The 14691-nt window shown below is 37.0% G+C and overlaps 1 pseudogene; it reads left to right on the top strand.

The window, feature by feature from the left end:
- Nucleotides 1-8665: 8665 nt before the first annotated feature.
- Nucleotides 8666-12344, top strand: LOC107957140 (protein argonaute 4A-like; annotated as a pseudogene).
- Nucleotides 12345-14691: the final 2347 nt, after the last annotated feature.

Genomic DNA, 14691 nt, shown 5'->3' with positions numbered 1-14691 from the left:
CACCTCTTCTGTTTCCAATCACTCCTCTTATCATCTCCTCTCCTTTTGCACACTTGCTGCATCCCCTTTCTCTTATCCTCTCCTCTTGTCATCTTTTTACCATTAATATTTTGACTGTGGCTGCATTGCTTCCTTCCTACTTCTGCTTTCGATTTTTTATAATTGATCCTTGAACAATCAGTAGGTGCTTGAATTCCTCTTTGCTCATTATTTTTTTCTCGATGTGGTAATCTCCTTTTAACACTGTGGTTCTACCGATTGTTGCTAGGGGCTCGATCTCAGTAGCGAAAAGGTTAGGCTAATGATTCTTTCCCAACTAGTGATCTTTTCACTCATGGTAAGTGCTGTAAGTGCTTGATAAATGTATGTTGGGTTATAGATTCTTATGAATCGTCTAACTGTTTCGTGTAAAGGTTAAAGCATTGGAGAGAACGTTGGTTTTGGAACAGAAAGAGTTTTACGATTGTTCGAGTGGTAAATAGCGATAGTTGTTTAAAGTATACTCAGTCCTATGGTTTTGGGGTTGACCATGAATATGGACTAATGGTGAGATTATTGTTAATCATAGGTGCTTTGATCTCGAAAGTGTCTCGGCTACAATCTCATAATAGGTGTGTATGCAACGCTACCATTAGATGTGAAACGGCTAAAGCCAAAAGCTGAAAAGCCGATTAGAGGGTTGTCGACACCACACGGGCGTGTGGCTACCCATGTGGCAGGCCATGTAACAAACATGGCTGTGTGATCGATAAGAAGGCCATGAGCGATTTCATGGGCCAAAATGGTATTGGGCCATTTTGGGCCGAATTGGGCCTTGTGGGCCTAATGGGCTTGTAGGCCTCACACGAGAAAATCTCATAAAAGTGTGGTAAATAGTGGGCCAGACTGTGTAAATCACATGGCTAAGGCCATTTCTGGGCTATGTGGGCAATATGAGAGCATGGGCCCACATGGGCTCACAATATGGGCCGTGGACCTATTTTCACTAGTTGGCTGTTAAGGTTGCACGGGTCGCCCTAGACAACTGTAGACCTACTGTTGGGGTGGTAAGTGTACTTGAACCCTTATTCTTGGTAAATGACTGATATACCCCTAGGTGATGTAAGACTGTTTGACCATGCCATTTATACTGTTTATACATTTTATTAGGTTGCATTGCATGGGGTGGGTTATATAATTTAGAGGAAGTGTACAGAAAGGCTATAAGCCTATTAATGGTAGCTATGCTACAAATACTATTTTAGTGCCGCAACTGGTGCTACATAGAGTGTAGGGTTAAATGGGTTGATTTTATCCCCACATGGTATGTAGGGTTGGTATGGAGATGTTGTGTAGAGGCTAGATTGCGCAGGATTTTCTGATTGCAGTGTACTGATACTATAATGGGCTTAGGTCCCACTGATACTGTTACTGAAATGGGCTCAGGCCCAAACTGCTATTGATAAAGAAATAGGCTAAGGCCCTAACTGAAACTGAAAGGGTATAAGCCCGAATTGTCTTTACTATGATTGACTGCTATTATGGGATTACACACTGAGTTTTGTAAACTCACCCATCTGCTAACTATGCAGGTAATCCCTAGACTTAGGCGGATCGATGTGATGGAGGACTCAGCGATGGCCACTCGCCTTACTTATTTTAATTACCTTACGTTCTGGTTTTATTTTGGGTTTTACTTTATGTAATAAGACCTCTTGGGTATTTATTTTTGATTTGATATTTTATTTTACTTTATTCATTGGATTTATATCTACTAGCAGTAGGATAGATGTATGATTTCAAAAGTCAATCATTTTCAAAAACACAATAAAATCTCAACTAGTTCTCAAAGCTTCTGCGAATGAAAATTGTTTTACAAAATTAATAATGTTTTAACATAAGTAAACTTTAAACATACAAATCCACATTATCAACGAGCATACACAACTTTCAATTGTTCTTTTCAAATTATACAAAGAGGCTGGCTAAAGCTTGGATTTATGTTTTTAGAAAAACACTTCAATGTGATGCCGCCAGATCCGGTCATAACGTCTGGGCCAGGTTTGGGGTGTTACATGCTAGCCGATAAGCAACTGGTCCAACTCGCTCGAATTGACCATCTATCTATGGGTGAAATGCGGTACTAAAATGTAGTTTTCTACCCAATGCATCTTGCAGTTTCTTCTAAAACCTCAACGTGAACCTCAGATCTCTATCCGAAATAATAGAAACAGGTACTCCATGTAATCTCACAACCACAGAGATATAGAACTCAGCTAACTTTTCAATCAAATAGTCTATTTATACATGAATGAAATAAGCCGATTTTGTCAATCTGTCAACTATAACCCAAATCACATCTTTCTTTATCGGAGATAAGGGCAAACTTGAAACAAAATCGATAGTTACTCTATCCCATTTCCACTTAGGTGTAACACCCCAAACTCGACTTAGACGTTATGACCGAATATGGCGATATCACATGATAGCATGTTGAAACTGAGTTGTTGCGATAAAACCATTTTCATTTGTTGACTCACGTTGTCTCCAAAAACGCTTACATATTTAATCAATTGTTTTAAAAGATAACTCGTTGTGGAAGCTTTAGCAATCATTTATTTTGAGTAAAAATAGTTCATTTTATGGAAACCTTTATTTTTAGAAAAATCCGTATTTTGTTAAGTTTGAAGTTGATAACCCATAAAAACAGTTAAAATTTCCAAAGCTTAAGCAAACAGTCCATAAAGTCCAATTACATAAAAATACCCCGTAATCAATAAATCCATAAAGAAGAGTAAAGTAGTCTAAATACGTGTGGCCACTGTCGAGTCCTCTGCTGCACCAGACTGTCAGGTCAGGGATTACCTGTACAGATTAACAGAAAAAGGGTCAGTTTTTGTAAACTAGTATGTAATCCCTACAGAAAACATGCATATAGTTACACATCAGAATACAGTCAAATATAGTCTGGGTCTAAGCCCATTACAGATTTAGTTTGGGCCTTAGCCCAATCAGATACAGTATGCAATAACAAAAATCAAAGTCCTACCTACCAGCCTTTACACACCATCTCTGTCTATCCCTACACACCATGTGGGGATTAAATCAACCCTCCCATCCCTACACACCATGCTATACCGAATGCGACAGATAATAAAAAATTTGCAGCGAAGGTGCCAGATAACAGGCTTAATAGCCTTTTAGACACTTCCTCCAAATATCATCAATAACCCATCCCGATGCAATGCAACATACAAAAGATGTCATGCTATTATGTAATTTCAATCTATACATTCCTATCAACATACATGCTCAGTTTAGATATCATGCAAACAGTTCACTCAATAGAGGTCTAAGTAATGCTTACAGACCCTATAGTAGGTTCATAGTCGACTTGGGCAACCCTTAAGCAACTTTTTAGAATCATGGGCTCACATGCCCATGTGGCCTACCCGTGTGGTCCCACATGCCCCTGTGGCCCACAGGCCCAAATTGACCTTGGCCGTGTAGATCACACGGCCTGGCCCAGAATTTCGCACGACAGTGTAGCTTACCTGTGTAGGCCCACATGCCTGTGTGGCCCACATGGCCCAAATAGGCCTTGCTTGTGTGTCACACACAGCCTACCTGGTCATCACACGGCCGCGTCATACGCGCATGGCCTGGCTCGTCGATCACACACCTGTGTTCCATCATATGGCTTACCACACGGGCGACCACACGCCTGTGTGGCATCGACAGTAAACTTTTTTGGCTTTTCGTCGAACCCTATTTTCTGTGTTTCGGGTACACACCTAGTTCGTTTTCGCAGCAAACGCAACTCCCAAGCCACGAAAACCTAAAGTTGAGAAATATCATACCGATTCAGTCACTTAAATCAATTCTTATACGCGAACACAAAAAGATAGCCTACTACTAAACTATCAAAAGTCGTTACCTCTCAACAGTGATGATTCTCTTAGTACAACTAAGATGCCAAATTATGACCAGCAGCCCCTCGCGTTTCTCCTAAATACCATTAATTTCTTGTTAGACGAATAACCATTACTAAAACCCAAAATTGTAATAATCTACACTTACCAGCAACACCCGAAAGGAAAGATAGAGATAACGAAGACTAGAGATTGGTAACAGAAAGAAAATAAAGATGGGACTGCAGTAAAAAGGAAAACGGAGTGGGAGAAAGAAGAGAGGAAAAGAAGAAGCAACAAGAGGAAATTTTTTAGGGAACAGAAACTACCAAATCAGATTTCTGATTACCCCCTAACTTTACTCTCACAATCCTACTAACTCATAACTTCCTCGGTCTTTTAACTCTACCAAAGCTCTACCCATTAGCCGAGCAAAATATACATCCATGCTTGCGCAAGAACTCGAAATAAGAACCTCCAACAAACTAACACTCCACCTAACCACTGGACCAGCAGGCCCATTCTGCTATGTTTTATAAACAATTAAACATAAACCTACTGAGCAAGGTTAAGGCTTTATTTAGAAAAATCTCTATGGGACCTCCCACACACACCCAAAACACTTAACCAACGAAGTAGATACATATTTTATATCAGAAATTTACAGAAACAGAAAACAAAATTTTTAAGGCGTGACATCAGGAATCATAACCAGTTGCAATAAACCAGACGGTACCTAATATTCAGCTTTAACTTGCTGACAAATTAAACATTTCGAAACAAATTCCAAAATATCATGTTTCATACCATGCCACCTGTAATAGCCCAAATTTACCTGGGCTTGCAAGAATTAAATTAATTAATATAAAATAAATAAAAGTCCATCAATAAAGTCCATTTACAATAAATAGGCTTTAAAGCCTGACAAAACCCAGCTAAATTACCCATTAACCCGTAACCCAGCTGAACTACCCAAAACCCGGTATCCATTACACCCCGGTCCAAAACGTACAAGGCCCAATTGGCCCAACCTACTTTCAGCAGCTGAGAAACCCTAGCTAGGTTTCGTGCCGCAATAAGCCTAAGGGTCATTCCTCTTCAACCTCTGTCCTTTCAACTACCCTCCATCTGCGCTGTGGTTCCAGTCTCCATGTCACACCGCAATCAGCGCATATATCATGCCCCACCACCAAGGATTGCGCTGTTAACCTGCAAGAAAAAGAAAGAAGCAAGTAATCAAGCCAATCAGAATCGGGGACTAATTTTTTATAATTTATTTGTAAATAGTATAAATGAATGTAAAATACAATGTAAAAGGGACCCCGATTCTTACGTTTTTGGAGAACATACACAGATTCAATAAAAAAGTCTTATTTTTACATATATACAAGAGAGAGTACCACAGTCGATCGAGATACACAAAGGTGAATATTTTAAAAAAAATATATTGCAAACAATAAAAAAGAAAAGGAAAACGTACCGTTCAGATTCGCTTCGGAAAAAGGAGAGTTTTCGGTTTCTAACCACTGTGTGTGATGGCGTAGACGGGGGCGCGTGAGCTTGTGCGAACCCCTGGACATAGGCACGAAGGCACTCCAAGACCAGCCCCCAAGTCCTCTTTCAGAGGATTTCCCTTGTTTTTTTTTAAACCGAGTGCAAAAATGATTTTGAAGCTCAGAAATTGGCTTATATAGCCCCTTAAGTACGATGTCGTTTTGGCTTAGTTCAATAAGCATTAAAACGGCGTCGTTTCAACAGAGGATCTGCACATTGACCTGATTACCCGGGGAGGATCCGCGTGTTTTTGATGATTGGTTAATTACCCAATTGGTCCTTCTGCATTTTTATCCTTTAAAATTAGGTTTATTTTATCTTTTAATTTCGCTCAAATGTTTTGTTTTTATTTTAATTTGGTCCTTGAGCTTTTTAAAAAAGGAAAGCGCATAAACGACGTCGTTCTAAAAAGGGGATATTTTCCATTTTAATCCCCTCCTTGTGCGCACATTTTAATTTGACCCTTTCTTATTTTTTTTAAATTCTGAATTTTCATCAGTATTTTTATTTTTATTCTAATTTAATCCTTTCTAAATTTTATTTTTTATTTTAACTTTATTTCTTTTAGATTATTATTATATGTTTCAATATTTTGTATATATATATTTATCTTAATTTTTTTAAATTATTTTAACAATATTGTTTCATTCATTATTTTTCGTATATATTATTTATTTTATTCTAATTTTTTTTATAAATATAAAAATTGTTTCATTTTTCTCTATTATTACTTTTCATATATTATTTTATATATATTATAAGTATTATTTTAAAACTTTTCTACTATTATCATATATTATTATGTATTAATTTACATTTATATATACATATTGTGTGATATTCCAAAATATTTTTTATACAATGTTTTGTTTCATTACTTTTACTTATATATTATTTTATTTCATCAATTACTTTTTCTTTATCTATTTACAAAGCATTAATTTTTTTTAAATCATTTCTTTATATCTATATTATTTTAATATCCATTTTTTTTAAAAAAAATATCGTATTTATTTGTTATTTAAACATTTTACTTTTTTAACTTTGTATATTTTTTTAAAAATAATTACTCACTTAATTTTATATTTTAAAACATATTAAATCTTTTCTAAATTGTTATATTTTATTAAATGCTAGTTTCATAATGTTATTAAGTATTGTTTGTTTGATATATATATGTTACTACATTATTATTATTTTATATATTATCACATTCGTTTTGTATATGTATTTATATGTCTAATTGTATAGCATGCATCGTTTTTTTAAATTAACTATTACTTTGTATGTTCATATATTTTGCTTATTGATTTTTTATATCTGTTATGTATACCTTAATATGTATGTTGTTATGTAACTAAGATTTGTTATATCTATGTATGTATCTAGTATAGGACCTTTATATTATTGCTATCATATTATTTAAATGCATGTTTTAGCTACCTATTATTGTAATATGCTATCTTATATGTTATATTCTATAATGTTAATATGATTCCTCATGCATTAATTAAAAGAAAGAGATTCCAAAGTTTTCAAATAAAAAGGCAATGCTTGGCATTTGGAAGTTTCGAGAAAAGTAGTGCCCTAACTTATTGGGTTGCAATGTTTCTCGTTGAGTTCGAATAGTCAAGCACCCTTCTAAGTTTTTAAAGGTTTTCAATATATAAGTAACTGTCTTAGAATTGCAAGGCGTTGTGTCCTAACTTACTGGATATGGCGTTTTGTTGTTTTCGAGATAGGGATTTCCAAAATGCTAACTTAGTGTCAATATTTTGATACAAGTGAACCCCAATTTTCAAAATCAAAATATTTAAAAGAGGATTGCATCTTAAAATTTTTAAATTTCTGACCTTAAAGACATTTGATAATTAATTAGGTGCCAATTTTTGGGCGTTACGAGGGTGCTAATCCTTCCTCGTACATAACCGACTCCCGAACCCGTTCTTTTTTATTTCGTAGAGCAAAACTAATGATTTTAAAATGAAATGTTTTAAAGGTGATCCAATCACACCTAAAAAAATTGGTGGCGACTCTTGTTTTCATTTTTTAAGTCGATTCCATTTTCCAAAAGCCGATTTAAAAATGGTATCGACAGCTTGGCAACTCCGCTGGGGACTAATAAGAGAGTCGAGCCGTGTAATTGATTATCTCTTGTCTTAATGTCGGAAATTAAAAATTTTAAAATTTAATCCTCTTTGCATTACATGTGTTTGTATTATTGCATGTGTTGCTATATTCTGATACGCATTGCATTTGCATGACCGTTATGGTCACACCTTTAAGTGGGAGTGAGAAGCTACGCCATTGTGAGGTTTTTGCCTCCGTGCATGATAGTGGATCACTTTCGGGATACATTCGTACCTATGATTTCGTGAGATTTTCATCTCCGTGTAGCCATAGGGAAATGTATTCCCCTAAACTGAACTAGATTCAAATGAGCCTATAATGGGTGAAGATCGAGGAATCTGCTGGTTCGGGTACCTCAACTTTAGAACTAACCACATACAGAAGGATCGTAAGAGCTCAACCTAGATAGAGTTATACCGTAATTATTACCCTTGCAGGTTATCTTTGAGTTTATTGCTATCATGTGATACTAACTATTTCCTTTCTTTTGTTGCATATCATTTCACATTTAAAAGGTATCGATTTTCACTCAGTTTCTAAATGAGAGAGTTTTATTATGGAGAACGGACTTCTTGATAGAGTGGAAGACAATGCTAACGTCCATATATGGTCAGAGCAAACTCAGTTAGTAAAGGAAAATAGTCTAGCCATGGGATATGTGTCAGAGCTATCAGACTACATTCGTATCAGCGTCACACAGGATAATCAACATGAGTTAAAGGAAATATGGGATCAATGGGGTAGCGAAGCTAAGCAGTTGTTCTACAACAACCATGAGGACTTGCAGTACTTGCTTGACTTGGGAATAGACGAGAATTTGTTTCGGGACATAACTCAGTATTGGAATCTTGTATACAATTGCTTTACGTTTGGAAAAGCCGATATGGTACCCGTGGTGGAGGAATATTAGGTTTTGTGGCGTTGTCCTATGATTCAAGTTGATAAAGTTTACTTAAAGGCTGACTGTATTCCAACTTTTGTGAGGAAATTGATGAACGTCATGGGGAGAGGGAGTGAGCTAAAATGGAAAGAATAGGAGGGAAAAGGGGCAGTCTTGGAATTCCTGCCTTTTCCACCAGTGGTGCGTCTTAATGTTGTTTCCAATCAAAGTAGAATTAGATACAAGAAAGATTGTTCGAAACCCTATGGCAAGGCGTGCTACAGGAACTAAAGGGCAGAAGGTAATGTACTCACCAATCATTTCAAGGTGAACAAGAAGAGTACTGATGGACATTTCCACCATTACAACATTTCTCTTTCATATGAAGATGGTCGATAGTAAGAGTGTTGGAAGGAAAGTGATTGACAGAATGCATGGACCTACAAAGGTGAGTTGGATGGAAAGAATTGTGCCTATGATGGTAAAAGGCTTATTTATTGTAGGACCAAACAACAAGCATGAGTTTTCAATGTTGCACTTATCAGAGACAATGGAAATGCAAACCCTGATGGTCTGTCAAAATGGACGCAAAAGAATGAGATTAAAGAATACCATAAGACCATATCATTTAAAGACCTTTAAAGTGGAGATTAACTATGCTGAATGCTTTGCCTGGACAGGAATCTGAAAGCTCTCAAGAAAAACTAAAGGTGCTGGATATCATTTTAAGGCAGCATGTTAAGTAGGAATGCCTACTTGTTTGCTAATCTTTCTTTCAAGATAATCAAAACAACTTCATAGACGTTGGAAGAGGTGTCCATAGATATAGGAATTATCTCATAGGTAAAGCCATACCTCAAATTCTGGATGGTAGTAGATCATTTACGGACTATGAAGGTACAAGCTGATACATTGAGCACGAAATACAAGCTACAGTCAAATCATGGTCAAGAGTTAGCTTTGTTGAGTTAAAACTTTAGACCATGGGATGAAGGCGTATTTTTAATCCATTCATATGTAAAGATATTCTTTTTCTAAATAAAGTTTTCTAAATGAAATTGAGTCGAGATCGATACCTTTTTGCATTCATCATTTGCATTACATCACGTCGCATCATATGCATTTAAGTCCATAAAAAGACCCTAATTAGGCAAAAAATTATTTTAGAGAGTTAATCGGGGATATGGAACAAAGATTGGAGAGATTGGAGAAAAGGAAAATACAGATGCAAGAGCAGTTTACCAAAATTCAACAAGATATACGTGATCAAATGTTGGAGCTCCAATGAAATATAATTGGCCAGCTGGGGCAGTTACTAGTCAAAGGGCTTGAAAAGAGGACAATCCCAGTGGTCAACACTGAAGATGATAATGAGGTCATCATTTATTCCCCAAATTTTACTCCGATAGGGGTCCAAACTCAACTAGACACACATCCGCGAGAGATACCAGTTACTATCAAACCCTAACAGCATCAAACCGGTATGTTGGCACCAGTAAATAATTCAGGAGCAATTCAGCCAGTCTTGTCATCATTAGAGAAGCAAGGAAGGCCAGTGTGGAGTGTCTGAAATAGTGTAAAGCTCTTAAAAAGCAAGAGTGGAGCTCTCGATACAATACCTCGAGGGCAATGACGAGAAAAGAAAATGCGGTGAAGCTGTTGACTGTAAGACAACCAAGAATGTCAACTACTAGCCATCAGGTTCCTCAAAAGCAAGAATCCAATCCGAGACCGAATCCTGAAAAGCTTCCCTTTACGTCAATTCCAGTGCCCTATAAGGAGCTATATCATAGATTATTTGACGCACATGTAGTGTCCCCGTTTTACATAGAATCGTTGCAGCCCCCATACCCCAAATGGTATGATTTGAACGCTCAATGTGAGTATCATGCGGGACTTTAAAAATATGATCGAAAAACTCATCAAAATAGGTGTTATAAGTTTTGATCATCCCTCTGAGGCAGAGAATTTATTACCTAATCATTTAGATGGGGAGGTGAATTCCATGATGGGAAGGGGCATGGGATCCAAGAATGCGCCAAGTTTCAGGGCTTTTGAGAAGGACTTGATGTTGGGGAATCTGAATAATGTATCCGAAGGGGAAACCAAGGAATAAAACTGGTAAGCCCTTGCACATTTGGGAATGTTTTGAACAATGAAATTGTGGAAGTGATCTTTGTATTTTAAAGTTAATTTAGAGTAATGTTCAGAACACACTTGTTGTTTTAAAGCCTAGAAACGATAAGATTTCATTTGTGAAATAGGCTCCTGTTTGGACATTGTTGTTTCAATAAAAATATATTTCATGATTAATTTGAGCAATTGTTCCCTCATTTTTTTCTTCATTCATAACGTAAATAGTTATTCTTAAATTCATTTATTCCTTGTATATTCTTTTGTGCCTATCGAAGATCCCTAGATATCAATGACAAGGGCAACGATACTATAGATTCAGAGTTCCTTTTGAGCGCTACATGTGTTTAGAGGAATCTTAGTATTCTGAAGATGACAGAGATTGCGATTTGTTTCTAAATTTGTTGAAAATGGTAAAGCAAGAAGAGGAATAAATTCTACCCCATGAAGAGGAGGTAAAAGATATAGCCTCAGAAGAAAGGAAAGGCTGTAAGTTGGAACAAAGCTAGTACCTTACATTGATGCCTTGGTGGACAATAGTGCTGGATACTCGGAGCTCCGCATTTCCTTCTTTGTTTGCTTCTCGATAAGAAAAACTTTGATTTTTATGGGTCATGGAAGCAGAATAATCTATCTGAGTATGGCATCATGACTCAGTGTATGGCGCTAGTTAGGGTGAAGGATCAGTGCTTTACAAACCTGCTTCTAAAAATCAATGCAAAGCTTGGAGGACTGAATTCCATGTTAGTAATTGAGCAAACACCTTCAATTCCAGTTGTTTCAAAGGTTCCAACTATCATCCTTGGAATGGATGCATTATTTGGCTCTCCTGAGCAGTCTGATATACCGTCAAAAGTTGCGGTGGTTAGTTTCATGAAGTGACATTGGTTTCCAGTTATAGGGCATCAGGCCATACACAGTCTCTGAAGCTTGAAATAATAGATTCTCTCTTCAAAACAGTTTCTGACAAAGTGGATGAGGGTATCATAAGGAAAACTTTCTTAGACTTCTATACAAGTTTAGGGAAAAGGAAGTCTGATCAAATTATCATATTCAGGGATGGAGTTAGCAAGTCATAGTTCAATCAAGTATTGAACATTGAGTTGAGGCTTGCAAATTTCTTAATAAGAATTGAAACCCCAAGTTTGTGGTCATCGTGACACAGAAAAATCATCAAACTAAGTTTTTTTAGCAGGGATCTCTTAACAATGTCTCGTCTGTAACCATTATAGACAACAAAATCTGACATCCTAAGAACAATGACTTCTATCTTTGTGCCCATATTGGAATGATTGGAACCACGAGACCTGCTCCTTATCATGTTCTCTTAGGTCAAATTAGGTTTTTGGCTAATGATCTGCAGGAGCTAGTCCATGCTATATCAAAGAAACGCCATAGACATATTTGTTGTGGCCCTTATTCGCCGAGCTCATTTGGTAACTTCACAGTTAGAGCAGTTTATATAGTTTAGAGATACTTGAGAAACATCATCAAGCCATAGTGGAATGACAACTTTAGGAGCGATTTCTGTACTTCAGCTTCCCAGAATGAAAGGTAATGTCAGTAGCTCCTTTAAACTATTTTTTTTGTATAGAGTTTCTGGATTTTAGCTACTTTTCGCTTGCTTTGTTTGACAAACGTCAGCCTGGATTTTTGCTGGGGCAAAAGAATTTCATGAGGCGGAACTCGTGTTACAAGAGATTCTTCCCATGCAAAGGATTTCAAAGGGAATGGATACCAAATGGGAAAGACCATAGATTCTGAAAAAGCCTCCTCTAGTGGTACGAAATATTTACCCAATACAGTGAATTCAGACTCAATTAAGGAGTATTTTGTCTGAAAATGAAGGGAAGCCAAAGTGAAAACCCGCAAAGGGCGCATTGAGACTTCTATTTCAAAAAAAAAAGGGGGAGAGAAAAGAAAAGAAAAATGGAAAATAGAAAAAGAGAAAAAATGGAGAGGCCAAGGTGAAAACCCGCAAAGGACGCCTTGAGACCAAAGGGGTTTTGAGTTGAAAACTCGAAAGGGTGGCTCAAATTTTGGTTTGTAGCAATGACCTTGCTATACTGGAGTCAACAAGTAGTGAAGTATGTTACATTCCAGGGCATCAACAAAGTACTTTGGGTCTTTTAAAACACATGTTAAACTCAAAACAGTCTTCATGGAATTTGTATATAGAAGCCCAAGCTGCGATATCTAAGGCATTTGATTTTTGTCTTGTTTACTATCTTTGGATTCTCTTTCTTCTCAAAGATAGATTCCTAGATTAATATCCTTCGTGCTTCTTTTGATAAATTATTCAAACTCTAATTTTCCTCAAGATCAATTTATTATCTATAAAGTATGTTGCATTGAAATAATAATGGATGAACTAAAATATCTTCACAAATGAAGTTTTGCATATTACTCTGGAAATTTCTAGATAATACAAAGAAACTGAAACATAACAATTGTTTAAGGAATTCCCATTGAGTGAGGATTGGAGGTACTCAAGAAATTTTCTTCTTCGGTCAAAATGGTGATCAGACGATGTTGATCCTAAGAAAGGATCATTTCATAAACATCTCCAGTGGGTTGTAACATGTGGGAATGGTATAGTGGACCAAATTGATGGAGAAGGTTCTAAGCATACGAGCAAAATAGGGTTGGTACTTTGAGTAAAACAAAATGAAACTTGAATGAATCAAGATGTCTGAAATAAAAGTCATTTTCATTTTGCATCATAATATATCTAATTAGGAGCATTTTATTCATTTAAATCATGGCATCCTAATCACAGGCATAGGCACATACACATTCTACAGGTTATGTCCTCTAGGATACAATGAAGATCGAAGATTTCAACATGGCATCCCTCTGCTTATAGGGAACAAGTTGAAGATAGCAGATCTTATCTCTTTGTATTCGACGGGGAGAAGATCAAAGACATAGCAGATTTGACCTTCATCGGGGCAGATCCAAGATGGCGGATCTTATTTCTCTGTAATAGGCGGGAAGTAGATCTAAGATGACAGATCTTATCTCTCTGTATTCGACAGGGAGCAGATCGAAGACATAGCAGATCTGACCTTCATCGGGGCAGATCTAAGATGGTGGATCTTATCTCTCTATAATAAGAGGGGAGTAGATCCAAGATGACAGATCTTATCTCTCTGTATTCGACAGGGAGCAGATCGAAGACATCACAGATCTGACCTTCATCGGGACAGATCCAAGATGATAGATCTTATCTCTTTGTAATGGACGAGGAGTAGATCAAAGATGACAGATCTTATCTCTCTGTAATGGGCGGGGAGTAGATCCAAGATGACAGATCTTATCTCTCTGTATTCGACGGGGAGCAGATCGAAGACATAGCAGATCTGACCTTCATCGGGGCAGATCCAAGATGATAGATCTTATCTCTCTGTAATAGGCGGGGAGTAGATCCAAGATGACAGATCTTATCTCTCTGTATTTGACAGGGAGCAGATCGAAGACATAGCAAATCTGACCTTCATCGTGGCAGATCCAAGATGACAGATCTTATCTCTCCGTAATAGACAGGGAGTAGATCAAAGATGACAGATCTTATCTCTCTGTAATTGACGGAGAGTAGATCTAAGATGACAGATCTTATCTCTCTATATTCGACGGGGAGTAGATCGAAAATGTAGCAGCTCTGACCTTCATCGGGACAGATCCAAGATGGCGGATCTTATCTCTCTGTAATGGACGGGGAGTAGATCCAAGATGACAGATCTTATCTCTTTGTAATGGACGGAGAGTAGATCCAAGATGACAGATCTTATCTCTTTGTATTCGACGAGGAGCAGACACTTTCATCAAAGCAGATCCAGGATGATTTGGCATCTCTATATTCGATGGAGAACAGATCGAAGGCATTAGGACGACAGTTCTGAGTTTGCAAGGAGTAGACTGAGGACCTTGAAGTCAGGATCCGATAAGACCTGGCAAATTTTGTCCTTTTATAATCTTTGCTCTATTCCTATTACACAGTAATGAGCAAAGATGGGCAACTGTAATAGCCCAAATTTACCTGGGCTTGCAAGAATTAAATTAATTAATATAAAATAAATAAAAGTCCATCAATAAAGTCCATTT

This window comes from Gossypium hirsutum, chromosome A11 (genome assembly GCF_007990345.1).
Source record: "Gossypium hirsutum isolate 1008001.06 chromosome A11, Gossypium_hirsutum_v2.1, whole genome shotgun sequence".
Taxonomy (NCBI): domain Eukaryota; kingdom Viridiplantae; phylum Streptophyta; class Magnoliopsida; order Malvales; family Malvaceae; genus Gossypium; species Gossypium hirsutum.
Note: the sequence above shows the minus strand (reverse complement) of the source record. Positions and strands in the feature narration are given on the sequence as shown.